Source organism: Lonchura striata, chromosome 9, assembly GCF_050655825.1.
Source record: "Lonchura striata isolate lonStrDom1 chromosome 9, ASM5065582v1, whole genome shotgun sequence".
Classification (NCBI taxonomy): Eukaryota; Metazoa; Chordata; class Aves; order Passeriformes; family Estrildidae; genus Lonchura; species Lonchura striata.
In genome coordinates, this window is record NC_140711.1 from 27997061 (window position 1) to 28004450 (window position 7390).

A 7390-nucleotide genomic window follows, 5' to 3' on the forward strand; every position below is an offset into this window, starting at 1 on the left:
GCTGGTGGCAAGCTGAGAACCTACACTGGAATGGTTTTCATGCAGGAAGCCTAAACCCCACCAGAAAAAAAAGGTAAATAGATGAAAAAAAAAAAAAATTCTGTGCACATATTCCTGTACTGCACTGGTCTAAGGAAATGGCCACGTACATGCAGATAATTGCATAAATAGGCTATTATTTTTAGTGCAGTTAAAGTCGCTGTGAAACTTGGTTTTAGGTTTCTGCCAAATGCAGAGAACAAATAGATTAATCAAGTCAAGTTTTATCTGCAAACAACTTTCCAGATCGTTTTCCCCTTTAATTTGATGCATTGACAGTTCTTATCAGCTCTGCTCTCACCTGCCCTAGATGAAAGAGGGTGGGACAGTGTCCCCTGGGTTTAATGTTCTGGGTTACAGTAGCACACGTACCATAGACCTGTCAGGACAAATACTCCTTGAGCTGAGCTCAGGGTTAGGTAACCTGCCCATGACCAGGTCTGGTGGCCATTAGGGAGAGACTGGCACCAATCCCTGGGCTGATCTTCCCATTAGTTGTCTGGAACTTGGTATTTTCTTGTCACAGTGTCCCAGCCATGGGCACTGCCCATGGGGTTTGATGGGCAGAGGGAACAAAATGTATTTCTGTAATATCAACAAATCCTTCAACTCCGTGTAGATCCCTTCCCATGCCCTTGATTTTCACTGCCTTGTCTCAGTACTGGAGTTGCTCACCCAGAGGAATAGTTGAAAAGCAAACCCAGATTTGATTACTCATCTCATCCCCCAGTAAACAAAGAAAACTGGATAATTTCTGTCTTTGTGTCATAGCCTCCCCAGTGGACCACACAGGTGCAATTGTCCAGATGCTGAGTGAGGGTTGATGTTTCTGGCTTTCTACTACAGTGATTTAATTTTTTCTAAGGGAAAAAAAAAAGTCAATACTTTTCAAAAATCCCTTCAGCTTATTTCAGCATCATCTTACTGTTCACCCCACACTTTTCTGTACTTTTCTGTAAGTCAACAAATCATTCCCATGTGATCCAGCAGCCTTCCTAGGTGGAGGAGCTGCACATTACCCTCTCAATTCCCATCTACAGAACTGAACGAAGCCCCAGCATGACAAGATGATTAATCAATATTTCACCCTGGCCCAGCTCCTCAATACCCCTGTGGGTCTCAGTCACCATTCCCGTGTCAGCTGCTGTTTCCAGTGGGTACATTTGTGGAGTAATGGGAGGGGAAGTTATTATAAAAGCATTTTCAGGGCTGCTTTTGCTCAGCTATTCAGTTTGGCCCGTTGCTCCATGCATGTTTTGAACTTTAAGACATTCTGTCAGGTCTCTCACATGTGGAGATCACTGTGAGCTCCTGGATGGCTCCACCGTGCTCCCCAGCTATATTTAGTCCCAGTTGTGGTTTTGTTGCTCACTTGTAGAGTGGTGTGGAAAAGTCAGTTTTAAAGATGCTTCCAGTAATGATTTAAACAAAACAAAGGTATCCAGCAGCAAACAGAAACCCCTTTTTCCATGTCAAAGCCCATGTTCCCTGCCAGGACTCCAGTTAGCAGGAAAATGTTTTCTGCAGCCTGGCCAAAACCAGCCTTTCTCCCGTCCATTGACTGGCTCTGTAGGTCTGTGAGTACACCTAGCCTGGGGCTGGCAAGAGCCAAATTAATTCAACTTCTGTTTCTGTACAGAAAATTGTGCCAGCTTTAGGAAAGGCTCAACTCAAGTTCAGAGTAATTTAGGGAAGTCTGGGGAGATGGTGAACATCAACTAAAAAGTAAAAAAGAAAAAGTACTGTGTACATCTTCTTTTCCATTATTTTCTTTCCTCTGGTTCAGACTTACTTGCTGCTAGAGGAAAACAATTTTCAGCAAAATTATACCAGAATTTAGATTTTAACAAGACTAACATTGAGATAATCCCTGGAAAGAGGCGCCCCACTGCCACACAGTGATCCAGGAATTCACAGAATATTTTGCCAGCCTTTATCCCACAACCATTGTCTAAACTTTGCTTGGGACTGGTTGCCCCCCTAGGTATGAGCACAAACCAGAATGAACACAGATCCTTTGCCTGATGGAAGTAAAACCTGCTTTCTTTGGTCCAAGAGGGTGCACATTTTAAAGGCAATTGAAGCTATTTTTATCTATAAATCCATTTGGGGAAGTTTCGGGAACCTTTTATTATGAAAGGTGCTGTAGAAATATGAAAGTATAGTGGTACAATGAACTTTAGCAGTCTAAGCGGGGGGTCTGAGAGAAGGCACCTCCAGCAGGCACTTGCCTTTCCCCTGCTTTATTTTAATACTAATTAATTCCAGAAAAGCTGAAGAAATTTGATGAAATGCTACACTTCTAAGAAAAAGTTTTGCCCGAGAGTCTTCAAGCAGGCCTCCCAGCTTGGGAGGGTCTAGTGGGAGAAGAGGGTTAGTGGTGATTTTGATGCTTAAATTATCAGTAATTAAGAAGTTGATTTTCAGGGATTGAAGAAAATTTTAAACAGCTGCTTCTTGTGGGCCTTTTACTCCTCATTTTCATTAGCATGTGTTAAGGCAGTCTGGAAAATATATTTAGATCCATATTATGCTATGTCAAGACCTCAGCATCTGTACCTTGGGGCAGATACATGTGAGATAGCCGAGGGTGGATGTGCCAGCACGCACATGTGGAAGCGTTCAATTTGTAATATGATTACAGCCCCAACACAAAGCCCACTTGATACCTGTGGCAGGCTTGTTTCATGGTAAGCTCAGAAAATTCTCCAAGATCATGTCATGTTTCACATCAGCAGCCAACTCAAACCAGAGGAGTAGCGCTTTAATTCCTGGGGAATCTCTTTCAACAGGCGCGTGTCAGGCCCAATTAAGGTCCAGGCTAATTGGGGTGAGGTATGCAGCGGTGTAACGTGGTCCTGCAGCAAAGCAGCCCCTTTGTCCAGGCCACACCAGCCCGTCTGCCTTCCCGAGGGTGGCCACTGGAGGAACTCCTGCTAGCTAAACTCCTGGAAAAGTTCACAAGTGGAGGGAGAGATTTCAGCATGGATAAGAGAGATCAGGGTGCTCAGCAGCAGCTCACTGTGGGGTCTCCTGCATTAAAGCTGCCATCAAAAGAGAGAAAGGTGGTGAGTTGCCTTCTCCACACACAAAGTGCAAACCTGACCTCAGCATCCTCCAAGGATCCTCTCTCATCTCATCCACACATCTTTTTCCTCTCCCAAAATAAAAAAAGGTTTTTTGACACCTGAAGTGCTGATACATTAGGAAAAAAAAAAATAAAATTCATGCATGAGCTGAGATGTTGAAATTAATTTAAACATTCAACCTCTCCTGAATTTCAGAGGGATTTAAATGAAAATCTCAATAGACTCAGTATCAGGTCATCCATAACCAAATGAAAGTAAAACATTGGAGGACAAAACCTAATGGTCTAATTCAAAACTGATTCCTACAAATATTTGAATGATTTTGATCTTCCTTATTAAAGAACCAAGTGTTTTGCTGTGCCCAGCTGTTTCATAGAGTCATACAATGGTTTGGACTAGAGGAGACCTTTAAAGGCCATCCACTTCCAATCCCTGTGCCATGGGCTGGGCCACCTCCCACAACTTGGCCTTGGGCAGCCACAGTTTTTCTGGGCAACCAGAGGGCCTCACCACCCACATTGTAAAAAAATTCTTCTTTATGTCTACTCTAAATAGATCTTCTTTTAGTTTAAAACCATCACTCCTTGTCCAGTTGAACAAGCCTCATTAGAGTCTGTCCCCTGCACACCTGTTGGGCACCAGTCTGGTGGGTCTTCTCTTGAATTCATCTGAGCATGGCCAGGAATATTTTCTAGCACCCAGCCTCAGGCTCAGTCTTAAGAGAGGAAAATCTTTGCCACTCTCAGACTAATGAGAGGTCCTAATGCGTTGACATGTCTACCCTTCCTCAGGAGGAACTCCCAGAGGTGTGACTGGCACTCCCAGTCAGCTGCAACCACACTGGTGTAATAAAATTTGGTTTAGAAGGGTCCACAGCCCCTCTGCTCTGTGCAGCCACAAGCCACAAAACACTTTGCAATCCACCATAATGAAGGAGAGACCTTTATTACATTTAGACTTGATTCCCTGGTACTCCCTGGAAGCAGTTCTACTGTTTTTATTACTTAAGAGTTATTAAAACCTTAACCACTGCATGGAGCAACTCACTCCAGCTTTACACTCATCCATAAAATCTTTGAATGGGAGAGCAAGAACTACTTTTTGGACCTAACACCCTGTCAGCTGAGGAGTGCTAGGGTCAGGTCTGAATTTGTCCCTGCCCTGGCTGGGCACAGAGACCAGGCTGAGAGGTGCTGAAGGGCAGGAGCACGGCTTGTAGTTGAGTTTTCCCCCATGCTTTTCTCTGCTGCCTGTAAGGATGGACAGGGAGTGGGATGCCAGTGACCTCTCCTTCCCCTTGTGCCAGCCATAAGCCAAGCTCTGAACATGCCACCCTCTGTTAGCTTAGGAAACAGCAAAGTTGGACAGAAGGACACTGTGTGAAGAACAAAGTAGAGCAGAAGCAGGCACTGGAGTAAATCCCACCCAAAAAAAACCCCAACAAAAATCTTGAACCACCAAAAACTTGTCATGGTGCCAGGAGAAAGGAAGCAGGAGTGGGTAACCAGCAGGATGGCACAGGGGCATTGATCAGCTCAGTCATCTCTCCAAAAAATCCTTCTGAAGCACAAGTGCAAGACCAAAACAAGCTGATGTGCTGTAAGGGAAAGGGCAGCAGCCAGAACCTGCTATAAGGGAACTCCCTGAGTTGCTCTTTATACTGCCCAGATATTGGTGGGGTGTAACACAGAAGTCAGCTCAAAACCTTTCATTATTTTCAGGGGGTTTTATTATAGAGTTGAAAAATCTGACTTTCTAATCTCGCTGCTATTCCAAAGTATAACTTACTCCTCCTCCACTCTGCCACTGAATTTTTAATATTTCCTCCTTGGAAAATGTCAGGAGTCTCAGCAGGGTGTGGGTTTCTGCTCTAATACAGCTCTGCCAGGGGTGAGCGAGGCTGAGGTGCCTTGGGGCAACACTTTGCCCTTGGAAAATAAATTCTAGCTACTGTCCCCACAGAACAACAAGGGAAGAAACCCAAAAAGAAGCATTTTCCCAAAACCTGAGGAACCAGCCTCGTAAATTATCCATTTGTAATGTTTCTTCATCTCAGCTGAAACAATGATCCCAGTACATTCTCTTTTAAACTTTGTATCCCAGTCCAAGTGGCCACCTACTTTGTTGTCCAAATTTCTCGTGCAGTTTGAATCTTACAATGTGTAATCTCAGTAGGGTTATCAGTTATGTCATGCATTATACAGCCTCCAATCAGCGTAGTGGGAAACAACATTTTCATTTAATACCAGGAGAAACAGTGGAAGTCAGCGATTGATACCAACACAATGATGGGAAAAAGTGTCCAGAGGTGCTACTCACATAATCTCACTTTACAACATCTTGAAAATTCAATAGAAAGGACTTTGCTAACAATACCAGAATGACATACCACTGATTATTGTTCCTAAAGCTCTTAACAATAAGAAAGCTCTCTAAATATATCTCAACAAAAAACATATAACAGTTTGTTTCTTCTTTTTTTTTTTTTTTCTTTGCAAAGCACACAGTATTAGTCAACAATTGTTGTGTGGCGTGAGCCCATTAGAGCTGTTGGCTGGTAATGTTCTGGGAAATGAGCTCTTGAAAGATCTTTTTTTCTTTTTAAAACATGCCTAACAATTGTATCTTAAAACAATCCTGGATCAGCAAACTGCAAGGACCCACTCTAACTTATTTTCTTAAGGATGACAAAAGAACGAATTCCGCTTGCTTTTTAGTCACTGGCTTCTCACTGCCGTGAGAAGTAAATTTTAGCTCAGAGCAGAAATGATCATAAAGTGACTTTTAGAAATGCAGTTAAATTGAACCTTAAATACACTATAGTATTTCCCTCAGAAAGAAACTGGAAATATTCACTCCTAAAGGCACATATTGACTTCTAAATCCACACATTAGGGGATGAACTAGAAACCCCTTAGGAGTCAGTGTCTACTACAGAAGAGCCTGGAAAGTAATTAATTGCTCAGCATCTTCCAAGAGCAGTACCCACCTTTGGAGCCATTCTTGCTGACCCCAAAGCACAGAAATGAAGACAGATATGGGAATAAAACCTTTCTCTTGCATTGCAGCATCGAGCCCATTGCTATGTTTCATCACTGTGTCACTGTACAAAGCTTTCAGGGTGTACGGTGTTCCAGAAACTTGTTAGTGAAGATTAAATCATAATTTATATTCCTTTTATATGGTTTACATTTCAAAACCAAACTGAACCCTTACATGTCTTGCAGATCATCACTGCATTTATAGCCCCGAAAGGCCAATGAAAGATCCCTAAAAATCATTAACTGAAATAAACATTGAATCACATTACAGAGTCAACAACAAAGAATTTTTGAATTAAATAAACGTGTCGTGCTTGAGGATACTGAATGAAATATCCACTGGAATTTCTTTTATTGCATGCCCTTAGTCTCTCTGTTTGTTATTGAAGTAGTTAATAAGCAATTCCTAAAACTGATCCAGAAGGTGTCTTTATCAGCCTGACTGTCAGCCCATGCCATCCAATATGTTTTCCACCAGCCTTTTGCAACTCCAGCTTGATTTCACCTTAAACACTCTTTGGAATGATTATTTTTGTTCACTGAACTTAGACATCAGTTGCAGAGATTCAGTTAAGATTTGTTTGTGGTCGATATAAACAACATTTACTGGCTACAACATATCTCAGGAGGACAAATTTCAACTTCTGAAAATATTTTATAATGATCAAATGAAGGGAATTGAGAAAATTTTGTGAAAATTTAACTTGAGCACTGGCTGCTTGGCTCTGCTTTTTTTCTGGTGCCATCTGTTATTGCCTGTCAGTAACCCCAAATTTATTTAGAGGAATAGATACATTATGTACTTCACTTGGAGGATTTTTTTCACTTCCCCACCAAACACTATGGGTGTCCTTCAAAGAACCTTCTACTACATTACATAGCACCTGGTTTTTGAACCAGCTATCTGATCTCTCTCAGCTGAGCATATTCACATTATTAAGTACTAAATATTGTGTGTATTAAGTATCAAGCAAGATTTTGTTTTCTTACCATTTCTCTGATATTTAAATGTAGAGTTAATTAGTGGTATTCCTACAACAAGGTAACTTAAATGAAGCCTCTGCTGAATTAGGTTGACTCTCCCTAAGGCAGAGCTGGAAATATCCCTGGAATTAAAGTAGTTTCAAACTCATTTTGCTGTTTTACACTCTCCCCTGATTTTATGTACTTACAATACTCATATATTGCATATAATAGGTACTTACATGTAAGTATTGCATT